Source organism: Giraffa tippelskirchi, chromosome 14, assembly GCF_054371585.1.
Source record: "Giraffa tippelskirchi isolate mGirTip1 chromosome 14, T2T-mGirTip1v1.2.pri, whole genome shotgun sequence".
NCBI lineage: Eukaryota > Metazoa > Chordata > Mammalia > Artiodactyla > Giraffidae > Giraffa > Giraffa tippelskirchi.
This window is the reverse complement of record NC_137288.1, coordinates 46,680,216-46,695,806: the sequence shown is the minus strand read 5'-3', so window position 1 is coordinate 46,695,806 and position 15,591 is coordinate 46,680,216. Positions and strand designations below refer to the sequence as shown.

The 15,591-nt window shown below is 46.5% G+C and overlaps 2 long non-coding RNA genes across 2 annotated transcripts in view; one reads left to right on the top strand and one right to left on the bottom strand.

Moving 5' to 3' along the window:
* LOC145534686 (uncharacterized) overlaps nt 1-15,591 on the top strand; it is a 36,551-nt gene that overhangs the window by 4,537 nt on the left and 16,423 nt on the right. The window lies entirely within an intron of this gene.
* On the bottom strand, nt 1,474-8,102 carry LOC145534685 (uncharacterized). Its single transcript, XR_014074869.1, has 4 exons — nt 7,882-8,102; nt 3,252-3,749; nt 2,543-2,654; nt 1,474-2,402 (listed from the first exon to the last, which is right to left on the bottom strand). It is a non-coding gene; the product is annotated as an uncharacterized LOC145534685 (long non-coding RNA).

Sequence of the window (15,591 nt, the reverse complement as noted above, 5' to 3'; positions counted from 1 at the left end):
CTAGTGGACAGCACTCCAGAGGCTAGAGATCCCAGGGACCTTCACCATCTGCCTTTGTCCCCTAAAATCCCCCAAGTCTAGGCGATCAAGCTTCTGACAGGTGTCGCCTGCCAACAGAGCACTTGCCTGTGCTGCTGGGAGGCTGAGAGCGGGCTTCCTGGTGTGTCAGCTGCCCCCAGCACTTCCTGCAGGGCAGTGCGTGAGCATCAGTGCACTTGACCGAGAGCAAGTCCCTGTCTGCTCTCAGCCACAGCCAGCGGGGCCGGCCAACCGGAGGCTTCCTTGAGGGTGAGGAGGAGAGAAAACAGTGGCCCCATTGAGGACCTACCAAGCCAGCTCCCGCTTTGGCACCTAAAATGGTCAGTTTTAGCTGATCAGCTTCATTTCGCAACTTGGTTATGTGATTCCCAAGCACTACCTCTTATCTCTAGAGAGAGGTGTGAAAATAGAGCCCACTTGGCACAGACCGGCTGCCTACAGGAGGGGCTTTGTGTCAGGCTCAAGGCTGGTAGGGTGGAAAGGGACACGGGAGGCCGCCCCCTTAGGCTTCCTGCCTGCACTCTAACATTTTTGCTTCCTTTCAATTCACATCAGATCAGACACAAGTTCACTGGCATTAAAAAGTAGACCCTTGGAGGAGGAAATGGCAACCCACTCCAGTATTCTTGCCTGGGAAATCCCATGGACTGAGGAGCCTGGTGGGCTACAGTCCAAAGGGTTGCAAAGAGTCAGACACGACTGAGCACGCACGCACTCAAGAAGCACAGTATTACTAAAGGACAGCGTATGAAAATAGAAAACAAAAAAAAGGGAGACCCTGTAAGGGGGAGAGAGGACACTCAGGCTACAGTATGGGGCTCTGGCCTTGGCCTGGGGTGAACCTGCTGCCCCAAACTAACGGCTCAAATAACTCGTGAACACCTCCTCCCCAAGGGGTGGTGAGGTTCTCGCTCGGATCTGCAGTCACACTGAGCACCGCCTCTGGGGAGTGAGAAGCTGGGTGGCGCCCGGCCAGCAGGCTCACAAAGCATCCTTGTTCACGTTCCTTTAGATGCTCCTGTGTGGCTCGAGTGGAGCAGAGGAGGTTCTGTTTACGCCACTGGCTCCCGCTGATCCTCCTGGGGGAGGGTGTGACAATGCTGGCCTCTGTTAGTCTCTGGGGTGTGTGAGGAGTGCCGAGCCGAGAGGCTTGAGGGTGTTCTGTGAATCTCCTTGGTTGGGGTGATACCGACTTACATCCCTGGTGGATGAGCTCATTCCTGGGCCTCTGGAAACAAGTTTCTGACTAGGTCTGGGGGGCAGAGGGAAAACTTCAGTCATCAGATTCATTGAGAAGCCTATGGTTTTCTTGTGATGAGTTGTGATGAGCAGAGTTTCTCAGAGCCAAGTCCCTGGGAAATGGGGAGGGGTGGGCGGTTCAGGAGTTCCTTCAAAATGTCTCTGAGAGCGAGATCTATGAGTCTGAAACCCACCTTTCTCCAAAGTCACTTTAATCATAGCAATGTTGTCTCATGCTGGAAAACTCCAGCAGTTGTTTTGCTGAAGTTTTAGTTTTCCCCCTCCAGAAACGCTGTGGGCATTTCAGGCCCTTTGACCTGGCTAAAGGGCTTATAAACTGAGTAAAGAGAAGCTAGATCAGAGGTAGAGCCACAGGTCAGAGAGGACCCCAGGCCAGTGCCCTCGAAGGGCTCAGTAGCTGAGTCACTCTTAAATCACCTCCCACTTTCTTCCAGGAACTGGGCTCACCCTGAGGCTCTGTCCTAAGAGGCGCTCACTGCTACATTCTTACAGGACTTTCTTTCAGCAAACCCAGGAGTCTGATACAGCTCTTTCCTGATCCTCTTCATCAACGGTGATGCACAGCATTGGCGAAGTCAGCGTCTTCCTCAGTGACCTAAAAAGTATCCTTTCAAACATTCACATCTTTCTCCCTCAGCGCCTACCTCCCAGCCCAGCAAGGCTCAGCACCCTGCTTAGACATTGCAAGCTCTCCAGTTTGGCCGGGGGTCCCTCACTGGGTCCCTCTATGCAGAGCTCTGGGGTCTCAGCCTACCACCTCATCTCTGGTCAGGGGTCCCTTCAGCCAGGCTCCACCCCACAGCCAGAGTGAGTTTCTGAAATGAAAAGGTGCACGTCATTCTCTAGCTGAGAAGGATTCGATAATTTCCTGTAGTTTTTGAAAAAAGCCGTCACATGACATTCAGAGTCTTTGAGGATCTGGCAGCCCCCTCTCCTTTCCTTATCCCGTGCCACTTGCGTGTCCAGTTTCTTCAGGTCATCTCTGCTCCATGTTTCTGGCTGTCTTACGCAATCCTACAGCTCGGAATGGCTGTTCTACCGAGACCAGATCTTCCTTTTCTTCCAGTTTGAGTGAATGAAGACAGGCATGCTGTCTTATGTTTCTTTTTTAAAAAAAAAAAAAAATTATTATTTTATGTGTCTTTATATTCCAGCACCTTCCAAAGGTGGCAAAATATAGGTGCTCAATAATTGTCTTCTCAATTATTTTAAATAGAAATCTTTCAGTATGCATTAGATGTACCTTCTTAAACAAGGTGTTTTCACAACATGTACTATCTTTGAACTGCTCAATTATTTTTCTAAAAAGGGTGTTGTGGAGAAGGCATGGGGCCTGAAGTCCTTGTATTCCAGACCTGGAAAAGAAAAGATTTTCAGAGGGCATTCTTGTATTAACAGCTTTAAAGGAGTTTGAGTGAAGAATTCTACTCTAGGATTCTAAAGTGCAGTTCTGGGAAACAATGTATTGGAGCAGATGCATGGTCAAAAGATCCAGGGAAATTGACAGCACAGAAAACGATGTAACTATTTATAAGAAGCCTTTAGATTTGTATATCTACAATGGTGGGATGTCCATGGTATTGGATGAGAAAAAAGTGATTTGGAGAAAAGTCTGAACGAGATAATTCTCAAAAATTTGCATGTAGTTTTTTAACGTCTATAAGAAGAGATCTGGAAAGATACACATCAAATGGAAGACCAGGTTCATTCTTGGGAATGGGATACAGAAAAGAGTGGAAGGAATTGTCATTTTTACTTGCTGTGTTTTGGAGAGGTTTGAGTGCTGAATTACCCCTGCCCACTGAGGGCGCTATAGGGTTAGTGACCTTAAAGCTCTAACATTATTAGTACTGACATGATTGATTTTTCTCTGCCTCTTCTCTGCCTTGGCTGTCTGAGGTCACCATCCTGCCTGTATCGTGTTTGCTTTTTTAATTAATTTATGTATTTACTTATGGCTGCCCTGGATCTTCATTGCAGCACATGGGCTTTCTCTAGTCACAGTGAGCGAGGCCTTCTCTCTAGTTTCGGTGCGGGGATTCTCGTCACAGTGGCTTCTCTGTTTGCAGAGCTCCTGGCTTAGTTGCACCTGGCTTAGTTGTTCCGTGGCATGTGGAATCCTCCTGAACCAGGGATCGAACTCATGTCCCCTGCACGTGGCAGGCAGATTCTTAACCACTGGACCACCAGAGAGGTCCTATATTGTGTTTAAATATGGGATTCTGGAAGATGGGGAAGGTTTTCTAAGAAGCAAAGTCACAGCCCAGCAGTGGATAAGGTGTTGGCGAAGGAGACCCCCGTGGTCAGGGTCTTCCCTGATGTGACCTTGAGATGGCTGGTGTGGGTCTGAGGCTCAGCGGCTCGTGTTTGAGGAGTGTCAGGGTCTATAACAGCACATTGTTCTCGGCAGTCGCGCTATTGGGGAGAAAGAGCTCATGTGCAGGTATATGCTGGAGGAAGAAACAGAGATACCAATCACTGCCATTCACAAGCGCTCACGTGTCTGCCTTAGACAGGGCACTCTCTATACATGCCCCCATCTAAGCCAAGATTAATTCTCATCCATGAAGACTATAGATTAAAATAAAATCTCTCTTTTCCTTCCCCATGACACAAAAATTAAGCAGACCTGTTGCTGTTGTTGTTCAGTTGCTACGTCATGTCCAACTCTTCCTGACTCCCTGGACTGTACTCTCCCAGGCTCCTCTGTTCATGAGATTTCCTAGGGAAGAATACTTGAGTGGGTTGCCATTTCCTCCTCCAGGGGATCTTCCCAACCCAAGGACCAAACTATATCTCCTGCCTTGGCAGGAGGATTCATTACTGCTGAGCCGCCAGGGAAGCCCCAAAGCAGGTCTGTTTGTATCCAAACTTCATGTGTATTACCACTCCATGGATGGCATCACCGACTCAATAGACACGAGTCTGAGCAAACTCCAGGAATACTGAGGGAGAGGGAAGCCTGGCTTGCTGTAGTCCATGGGGGTTGCAAAGAGTTGGACATGACTTAGCAACTGAACACTAACCACTCCATGGCCTAAGTTCACAAATCGTGGAGGGTAGACCGCAAAAGAACAGAGCTAGTCACTGTAGCCACAATCGCATGGGAATTTAGGGGTTTAGGGGAAATGTCGGTGTGAAGATGCTATAACACACAGAGGCAGTGCAGTGTGATGGAAAGAGCAGAGGCCTCATGGGCTGACAGACCTGGTTTGAATCTTGCCTCTGACTTGATAACAGAAGCAGAAGATATTAAGAAGAGGTGGCAAGAATACACAGAAGAACTGTATAAAAAAGATCTTCATGACCCAGATAATCACGATGGTGTGATCACTCACCTAGAGCCAGACATCCCGGAATGTGAAGTCAAGTGGGCCTTAGGAAGCATCACTATGAACAAAGCTAGTGGAGGTGATGGAATTCCAGTTGAGATATTTCAAATTCTAAAAGATGATGCTGTGAAAGTGCTGCACTCAATATGTCAGCAAATTTGGAAAACTCAGCAGTGGCTACAGGACTGGAAAAGATCAGTTTTCATTCCAACCCCAAAAAAGGCAATGCCAAAGAATGCTCAAACTACCGCACAATTGCACTCATCTCACATGCTAGCAAAGTAATGCTCAAAATTCTCCAAGCCAGGCTTCAGCAATACATGAACCTTGAAATTCCAGATGTTCAAGCTGGTTTTAGAAAAGGCAGAGGAACCAGAGATCAAATTGCCAACATCCGCTGGATCATCGAAAAAGCAAGAGAGTTCCAGAAAAACATCTATTTCTGCTTTATTGACTATGCGAAAGCCTTTGACTGTGTGGATCACAATAAACTGTGGAAAATTCTGAAAGAGACGGGAATACCAGACCACCTGACCTGTCTCTTGAGAAACCTGTATGCAGGTCAGGAAGCAACAGTTAGAACTGGACATGGAACAACAGACTGGTTCCAAATAGGAAAAGGAGTACGTCAAGGCTGTATATTTTCACCCTGCTTATTTAACTTATATGCAGAGTACATCATGAGAAATGCTGGTTGGAAGAAGCACAAGCTGGAATCAAGATTGCTGGGAGAAATATCAATAACCTCAGATATGCAGATGACACTACCCTTACGGCAGAAAGTGAAGAAGAACTAAAGAGCCTCTTGATGAAAGTGAAAGAGGGGAGTGAAAAAGTTGACTTAAAGCTCAACATTCAGAAAACTAAGATCATGGCATCTGTCCCATCCCTTCACAGCAAAGAGATAGAGAAACAGTGGAAACAGTGGCTGACTTTATGTTTTTGGGCTCCAAAATTACTGCAGATGGTGATTGCAGCCATGAAATTAAAAGACGCTTACTCCTTGGAAGGAAAGTTATGACCAACCTAGATACCATACTAAAAAGCAGAGACAAAAAAATAAATAAATAAATAAAAAGCAGAGACATTACTTTGTCAACAAAGGTCCATCTAGTCATGGCTATGGTTTTTCCAGTAGTCATGTATGGGTGTGAGAGTTGGACTATAAAGAAAGCTGAGCGCCAAAGAATTGATGCTTTTGAACTGTAGTGTTGGAGAAGACTCTTGAGGGTCCCTTGGACAGCAAGGAGATCTAACCACTCAATCCTGAAGGTAATCAGTCCTGAATGTTCACTGGAAGGACTGATGCTCAAGCTCAAACTCCAATACTTTGGCCACCTGATGCAAAGAACTGACTCATTTGAAAAGACCCTGATGCTGGGAAAGATTGAAGGCAGGAGGAGAAGGGGACAACAGAGGATGAGATGGTTCGATGGCATCACCGACTTGACGGACATGAGTTTGAGTAAACTCTGGGAGTTGGTGATGGACAGGGAAGCCTGGTGTGCTGCAGTCCATGGGGTCACAAAGAGTCGGATACGACTGAGTGACTGAACTGAACTGATAACATGTGGGCCCATGCCTCTCTGAGCCTCAGTGTAGTCATTGGTAAAGTGGAACAACAGCCCCTATCTCATGGGGCTGGCCTACTCAGGGCACTCAGTTCTACCCAACTCGTAGGAAGTCAGTGATTGGCCATGTGGATCTGGAGCCTGCTTCCTGCTCCAAGGCTAACAAGCTAGCCTGTAATGAGGAGCAGAGCTCTCTGGGCCCTTTCACAGGCAGTGTATTTCATTCGACCTTCTCAAGGAGCCAGGATGCTACCTCCTCCTCCCTTTAATCTCCCTGCTTCAGGCAAGAGTTGTTTACACTCAAATCTTTTCTTCCTCACTGCCATTTACACCTCAGGCCTCTGGAATCTGGTTTGGACCCACAGCTTGGTATTGAACTGCCCTGGTCAAGATCACCTAAGACCCGCTTGGGGCAACATCAAATAGATGCTTTTCTGTCCCTGTCATACCTGACTCCACAGTGACATTCTTCCTTTAGGGGCTGGCTCTCCCTCTGGCTATTCCCTGGTGGCTCAGATGGAAAAGAATCTGCCTGCGATGCTGGAGACTCAGGTTCAGTCCCTGGGTCTGGAAGGTCCCCTGGAGGAGGACATGGCAACCCACTCCAGTATTCTTGCCTGGAGAATTCCATGGACAGAGGAACCTGGTGGGCTACAGTCCATGGGGTCACAAAGAGTCGGACATGACTGAGCAACTAACACTTTCTCCCTCTGGCCTGGTTTTCTTCCTGCCTCTCTGTCTCCTTCATGCACTTCTCTTCCCCACTGTCCCTTCCGTATGATTGTTTCTTGGGTCTGTCCCAGATCCTACCCTGATAACTCCAAGTTCCTTAGTAACTAGCTCCAGGACCCACCGATCTCTCTTCACCCAGCAGCAGGAGTCACCTCCAGATCTGACTGGGCCATCCCTCCATTAAACAGATCTTTGGCTCTTAGAATACAGACCACAGTCTTCACTCAACCTGGCAACCAGGTTCTGCCACCAGGCTCTTAACTGCTTTGCATGCCTCATCTTGCCCCAAATCAATTTCCAAACTTAGTTAAAAGATCTCTTTCTCTTTTTTTTTCTTCTTGTACGTATTTATTTATTTGGCTATGCTGGGTCTTAGTTGGGCTTCCCAGATGGCGCTAGTGGTAAAGAACCTGCCTGTCAATGGAGGAGATGTAAAGAGACGTGGGTTCAATCCCTGGATTGGGAAGATCCCCTGGAGAAAGGCATGGCAACCCACTCCAGTATTCTTGCCTGGAGAATCCCATGGACAGAGGAGCCTGGTGGGCTACAGCCCATGGGATCGCAAAGAGTCGGACACGACTGAAGGGTCTTAGCACACAGGCATGTATCTTAGTTGCAGCTTGTAGGATCTTTAGTTGCAGCATGTAGGATCTACTTCCCTGACCAGGGATTGAACCCAGGCTGCCCTGCATTGAGAGTGAGGAGTCTTAGCCACTGGACCACCAGGGAAGTCCCACTCAGGAAGCCTTTTCTGATACCCCACACCAGGCTGGGTCCACCTGGTTGTTTTTCTCCACACCCTGTACCTCTCCTTCCTAGCATTTATCATAACTGTAGTAATTACTTGTGTAATCATTTATTTAACATTTTCAAATAATTCCCCCCAAAGTGTAGACTCATTGAAAGTAGTCCCCATGGGTCCGGTGCATCCCCGCTATGCCCGGTACCTGTAAGTGCTCACTCGGTTCAAGCCCTGCCTCTCAGCTCTGTGCCTCCTTCCCTTCCCCAGCTGACTGACTGCTCCCTCTCTCACTCATGTCTCCATCCATCCTCCAAACCTCAGACTTATCTTTCCCAACACAAACCTCGATCGTATCATCTCCCTACTTAAAAAAACCTCCCCTGGCCTCCTACTGCCCCAGATAAAGTTGAGAGTCCACTGTGCTTCTCTCTCCAGGCGCAGTTTTTAAAAATAAGTGCATCCTTGGAATTCTAAGTTCTGTTGCCTTTAACTGAACTCCTAGTGCCTGTAACTGCTTCTCCCCTCTGGCCAGTTTCACATGTTTTAGCTCTCGCTGCTGAGAATGAAGACATCCCCACCCACTCACTCACCCATTTGTCCGAATTCTTCGTCACCTTCGCCTGGCTGGGGTTTGTCACCTGCGTGCCCGAGGGAAGTCCTGTGCTCCCCAGCCCTAGGAGAAGCTCAGTGTCTGGGACACGTCTGTCTCCTCTGCTGAGTGGCAAGCTTCTTGCAGGCAGGGCCAGGACTTGCTCAAGCACAGTGTCCTCAAGCCTCTAAAACACAGCCTGGCACACACAGCAGATGCTCAGTAATGTTTGCTGAGTGAAGACATCCGTGACTTCTATGGTCTGTGGTTCGCAAGCCACTTGAAAGAGAGGACACGTGCTCTATTATACATTATTTGGTGGTGTTGGTGTTGGGGGCGGGGGGTGAGTGAGAGAGGAAAGTACTTTTCAGGATGCTCGTCTCTCTCCTCTATCATTTTATTTTATTTTTTATTTGGACATGCCACAGAGGATGTGGGATCTTAGTTCCCTGACCAGGAATCAGAACTGTGGCCCCTGCATTGAAAGCAGGGAGCCTGAGCCTCTGTATCACCAGAGAAGTTCCATCTCTAGCTCTCCTTTCAATGCACGCTATTTCTCTTTTTGCTAAGATAAAATGAAATATCCTCTGCATTCTCTCACTGCTCTCCTAACTGTGAGTCCTGGGTGGAAGATGTATAAAACAGCTGCTGTTGTTTTCTGTCCTAGACAACAGGGAAGAGACATATCCAAGGAGAAGAACACTTTCAACACTTGGGGACTGGATCACAGGGCCTTGGTGCCAATGTGACCTGAACTCTGCAGGTTTTGCCCTGCCCAACTCGCCTCCTAAACTCAGCTTCAGTTTAGCCTCCCTCAAAGTCATCAGCATGCCCCTGCTCTATAGAAGTCATTCTCCTCCCAGACTGTGATGTAGAATCACCAGGAGGTTAAGAAATACAGGTGCCCTGGGTGTCATTTGGACAAGAATTTCTGGGCTGGGCTTGTTGTTGTTCAGTCCCTAAGTCATGTTCTACTCTTTGTGACCCTATGAACTGCAGCATGCCAGGCTTCCCTGTCCTTCACTATCTCCCAGAGTTTGGTTAAACTCATGTCCGTTGAGTCAGTGATGCCATCCAACCATCTCATCCTCTGCCGTCTTCTTCTCCTTTTGCCCTCAATCTTTCCCAACATCAGGGTCTTTTCCAGTGAGTTGGCTCTTTGCATCAGGTGGCCATAGTATTGGAGCTTCAGCTTCAGCATCAGTCCTTCCAATGAATATTCAGGGTCGATTTCTTCTAGGATTGACTGATTTGATCTTCTTGCTGTCCGAGGGACTCTGAAGAGTCTTCTTCAGCACTACAATTCGAAAGCATCCATTCTTTGGCATTCAGTCTTCTTCATGGTCCAACTCTCACATCTGTACATGTATTGGGTTTGGGTTTGAGTAATTTTCAGAGTGTCCCAGCTACTTCTAATGCACAGCCACTGTAGAGAACTATCACTGAGTCCTCTGCTGCTCCTCCTGACAGAAAGTCCTCTCTGCTGGATCCAAGCTCCACCCTAAAAGGTGCCACTTACTTCATAACTTCTCTCCTGAGGGACCCAAATCCAAATGGTCCTTTCGTGTGATCCTGGGTGATGCTCCATTTGGACCACTCTCATGACAGCTCATTATGGTTATTTGGGGTGAATGTCTTCTCCAGGCCATCAGCTTCTAGACTACCTTGGTAGCATGGATCAGAATGCCAGAGTACTGTGGGAGTTTAATTACTATTAATTAGACTGAATGCATTGGAAACCTCAGCTGCTTTCAGATTCTGATGGGTTATCAGAGAGTTAGACTCCTTTCCTCATCCACACTGACTGCAGGAAGTCCAGTTGGACACAAACATGAATTGTAGGATTGTTCTGAGGGTCTTAGAATGCACTTGAAATGGTCCAGGCCAACAAATACAAAGATGCTAAAGTGGTGAAATGAACACTTCTGGCAAAAAGATCAATCAACTGATGAACCTCATAGACTTTATCCTTAAAAAAAGGTTTCCTGGAGTCCCAGTTGCTTTGGCATCTGAAGCTTCCTTGTTCAAACAGAGAACCAGCTGTCATAACCCTCACCATTTTCCACTTTAAATATCCCATCTCAACAGACTTCTAGCCACTTTGCTATGACCAAGCACTTTTTTCTATTTTGACTGTGCCATGTGGCTTTCGGGATCTTAGTTCCCTGACCCGGGATCCAATCCCGGCTCTAGCAGTGAAAGTGCCAAATGCTAACCACTGGTCCACTAGGGAAGTCCTTCATGCACATCTTTTAGTGCTGACTCTTTCCTCACACTCTTCCCTAACCTGGAATGGATTTCAAGCTCAGTGAGATGATCCTATCTACCAACGAATGTCAAATTCAAATGTCAGCTCCTGGAGGTTCCCCACCAGAAATAATCTCCTTCTCATCTGTGCTTCTAAAATACTTTCTTACTATTTAATCACTCATTCATTCTGTAAATATTTATTAAACACCAAATATGTGCCAGCTCACTTATCTTATTCTATATTATATTTTTGTTTTCTCTTCTTGAGGAAAACAGCTGAATCTTGTTCCTTTTCCTCTCTCCTCTATTGTTCATTCTAAGAAGAGGACTCTTCATAAGGTCATGTGCAATAAGATTCCAGTTGACCGAACTGGATCTTGTTAACATTCCCAATAATGTGAACTGAGCATGAATTTTCTTCTGGATAAAAATCTAGATTAATCTATTTTGATCGATCAAGGCTCTGTAAGCCACAACATCTATGGAAGGTTAGGAAGTGATTTTAATTTTTTATCTTATATATTTATTTTTAGACTTCCTTGATAGCTCAGTGGGTAAAGAATCTGCCTACAGTGCAGGAGACCCAGGTTCGATCCCTGGATTGGGAAGATGCCCTGGAGGAGGAAATGGCAACCCACTCCAGTATTCTTGCCTGGAGAATTCCATTGACAGAGGAACCTGGCAGGCTGCAGCCCATGGGGTTGCAAAGAGTTGGACACAACTGAGCAACTAACACTTTTCACATTAACTGGAGATTTAGAATACAACAAACCCAAGCCCCACGTCCCTTACAAGGTCTGGCCCAAGTTTACAAGGTCAGGTTTTGCCTTTCTCCTTCCCAATTCAGAGAGTGCTTTCAGCTCTCAGGGACTTGTCAAGGACAAGAGAAGAAAGAGAGAAGCACATAGCAAAACTATGACAAAAGCTGGGAGGAATGAAGGTTGCTGTGTGGAAGGGTGGCCTTCAGGTGAGTTTGTACAAAACCTAATTTCTGTGAGCAACAGTTTTTACAGAGTCAAGATGAATTGGCATGTTAGTACAAAGATTTTTTTCTTCCTTCTACAAATGATCAAGGAAAATGGATTTTTAAAATGTAAACATTCTCTTGTAGTATTTACAGCTTCTCTAATGTCGGGGGACAAAGGTCTTGGAGTTTAAAGTAAAAAGCAGGCCCAGGGAGATAAGAGTTCTTTTACAGTTTGATTGTAATCTAAATATAACAGGAAAATCACTCTCTACATAAAGCACCGTGATGGATAAATACCTGGGTGAGATTATTACATCTTTTCCCCTTTTTCCTTCCTTTTTCTTTCCTATAAGTTTTCTTTGTCTTTGAGAAAGGCCTTTCGTGATGAAGACAAATAGTGGTTGAATGAAAAGTCAGTGTCGGGCTTTGCTGATCGAGAGTTTGGGGAAATGATTTGTTCGGGCAGAGAAGCTAATAGATTAAATGTGAGACCTCAGAGATCACCCAGTTCAATCCTTCATTTTGCACATAAGGCACTGAGGCTAAAGCCTCATCTCATGCCATTTCAGGATTCACCTGTGTCAGGAGACATTAAGGAATACACTTATTTTTTCAGCAACGTGGTGCTGTAATGAAAATGCCCTTAGGAAAGAAATCCTTCAGTCACCTCTGTAATGACCTTTACTGTCTGCATTGCCTTTGGTAGCAAAGTCAGTCACTGATGGAAAGTTCCTCGTTAGGGGAAGGTTGTTATCCCCCCCCAGGCGTCCAGTTTAACATCTAGTGAACTTGGGCTATGCTGAGTCTCACAGTGTGGTTAATCCCTCGTGCGTGCATGCTCAGTTGTGTCTGACTCTTTTGCGACCCCATGGACTGCAGCCTTCCAGCCTTCTCTGTCCATGGGATTTCCCAGGCAAGAATACTAAAGAGGGTTGCCATTTCCTCCTCCAGGGGATCTTCCCAGCCCAGGAATTGAACCCACGTCTCCTGCATTGGCAAGCGCAGAGCCAGCTGGGAAGTCCAGTTAATCCATTGGAGGTATTCTATTCTTAGGTTTTGTCCCTGCCCCCTCATTGCCCGGAGTCTCACCCCATGACAGAGCGTTTGGTGAGCCTCATGGGGGTGCTACTGATGCTGCTGGCTTCCAGGGGCTCAGGGCACGAGGCTGTGGGCTCGCACACTCAGTGTGATGGGTAGACTTCTGCTCCAGTTGGCTCTGGGGCTGCTGACAGCACTTGGCCCTGTTCACTGGCGCCTGCAGCCAACCTCAGTCTCTGTTAACGCTGTCTGTCGAGGGATGGGGGCTCGGAGGCTCCTCTGTGAGACGGGTGAGCCCCCCTCAGCCCCGGAACACAGTGGTGAGTTTCTCCATGTTCTCCCAGTGGGCAGAGGGGTCCAGCCATCCTCCAAACTCCTTACCTGGATTTCCGATTAGCAATTCTTTCAGAGCTGCTTCCCAATCTGCCTGCCCCCATGGAGCTCTTGGATGACAGTTACTGTGTCTCATTTATCTCTGAATCCTGGTGTTTAACCCCGGGTGAGTACTTAATAGATGTTTGTTGCAAGAAGTGATGTTAACTGGTCATTTGAGTCTGGAAAATAAAACCAAGCCAAACCATGCCTTTCGTTTTGATCACTTATTAGTAAATGGAAATGAACCTGTCCTACTCCAATGCCAAGGAGTGCTGGAATCGCAGCTTCCAGTTAATTATTAATAATATGACAAACGGAAGGGAGTCACTCAACCCCAATGTGCTTGCCAGTGGCCCCATGATGGAGACTAGACACTCCTCTTCTCCAGCAGGCGTTAGGAGAAGGTCAATGACCTCAGAGTCATCTTGGATATTGTTGTTGCAGTTGGTAATGTCCAGCTGGCATTAGGTAATGCATAGGTGAAACGCAATGGTTGGTTTAGTCATTCTTGGTTTAACCACCCTCTCCTGTGTGTACTCTCTGTGTATCTCAAAGAGCTTCTCCTTGCAGGGGAGAGAAAGACTCAACACTTTCTAGTCAAATCTCTTGATTTCTTAGACACTCTTTTCCAAAGTCTTTTATTGATTATGAAAACACTGACTCATTTCCTGCTTCCTTCTCTATTAACAATCTTCAAAAGATTGTCTGGACAAAAGCTTACATTCTCCAAGAGAAACTACTCTTAAAAAATATATGGCAAAACAGATATAATATTGTAAAGTTAAAAAATAGAAAATAAACTAATTAAAGAGTTAAAATATGTGTGTGTGTGTGTGTGTGTGTGTGTGTAGAGAGAGTGAGTGATGTGTGTTAGTTGCTCAGTCATGTCTGTCTCTTTGTGACCCCATGGATTGTAGCCCACCAGGCTCCTCTGTCCATGGGATTCTCCAGGCAAGAATACTAGAGTGGGTAGTCATTCCTTTCTCCAGGAGATTTTCCCCACTCAGGGATCAAACTCGGGTCTCCTGCATTATAAGTGGATTCTTTACTGTCTGAGCCACCAGAGAAGCCCCTAGGCTGCTGACAGCACTTGGCTGTCAATTAAATGTATATATATGTATATATATATTTAATATAATTTATTTATTTTTGGCTGTGCGACATGTGGAATCTTAGTTCCTAGACCAGGGATCGAACCCATGTCCCTTGGAGTTGAAGTGTGGAATCTTAACCACTGGACCTCCAGGGAAGCCCCTGGAAAAACTACTCTGTACCATAGGTATGTCACGTTACACCAGCAGCCAAACCCACAAAATGCGTTCAGAGCCCCAAATGCTTATTTTATCTAAGAAAATAAGCAGTGGATACAAAATATGTTTTGGAAAATGCACCCCACAACCCCCTGCAAAATATTACTGAGTGGAGAGCAAATTCTGCCCTTGCCCTCTGGCTTTTGGGAGGGAGACTCAGGCCAGGGGAGGGGAAGGGCTTTATTTGCTCAGCATCCAACGCCAGACCACGCTCGTGACTGACCGAAATGTGCCGTGAATAGCAAGTATATCACAAGGGTTCTCAAATATGAAAGCGGAGCTGGAACAAAGAGCAGGCACCAGCCAGACTTCCTCTGTTAAAGATTATCCAGCGTGTCCCCTGGGTGCCAACATTCCCATAAATCCCAGCAGCTCTATCTCACCTAGGCTCACTTAACGGCTTTGAAACCCTGCCCGGGACCTACTAACATTCCATCAAGCGACCTCATCACAGGGGAATGAACTTTATCTTTGAGACTGTAAGTGTGTTTGCTTGAAAGATGATTTACCATGCTCAACAATGACCAAATTTTCTAAATTGAACTTGATCTCTTACTATTAATATCATTATATATCTCACAGTTTCATCTCAAGGACTAGATCAACTCAGGGAGTGTAAATCTCTCTCTAGGTTTGCTTTAAAATGAGCCTACAGGCCGATTCCTAGTTTCGGGGAAGGTTTTTTGTTTGGGAAGATGGAAACCCAAACTACTGCCGGGTCAGTTAAGAAGGTTGGAAGAATCTTCCTCCCGACCTCTGCCCTACCTTTCTCCTTCTGGATCCTAATTCCTTGTCTCTGTGGCTTTTGGAAAGTGAGGCTTTCCAAGTCCGTGGTTTATGATAGAGACCACTAGTTTCTCTTTTTCCTTTGCCTAGGCCACTAGGAGAAGCCAGTCACTGGCTGTGATGCCGTTGAACTCACAGGAAGGCCAGACTCCTCACCAGTCACTGTTTTTAAAAATATTTATTTATTTTCAGCCAGTTGTGCGGTGTGTGGGACCTCATTCCCTGACTAGGGATTGAACCTGTGCCTCTGCATTGGGAATGTGGAATCTTAACCACTGGACGACCAGGGAGGTCCCACTCATCCTCTTGATTGTTCTGTCCCTTTAGTGGCGACTCCAGCGGCTTCTAATCATACAGCCTGATGCTGAGAAGAAAATGGCCCATGTGCCTTGCTGAATAGTGTTCCTTTTGCTGCACTTGCTTTACAGCATGTACAATCCCATTAGATAATAAGGGCTAACCCATGAGAATTATTAGAGAACAAATGTAAGATGTAGGGGCTTCTCTGGTGGCTCAGCAGGTAAAGAATCCACCCGCAATGCAGGAGACACGGGAAATGCAGCTTTAATCCCTGGATCAGGAAGATCCCCTAGAGGAGGA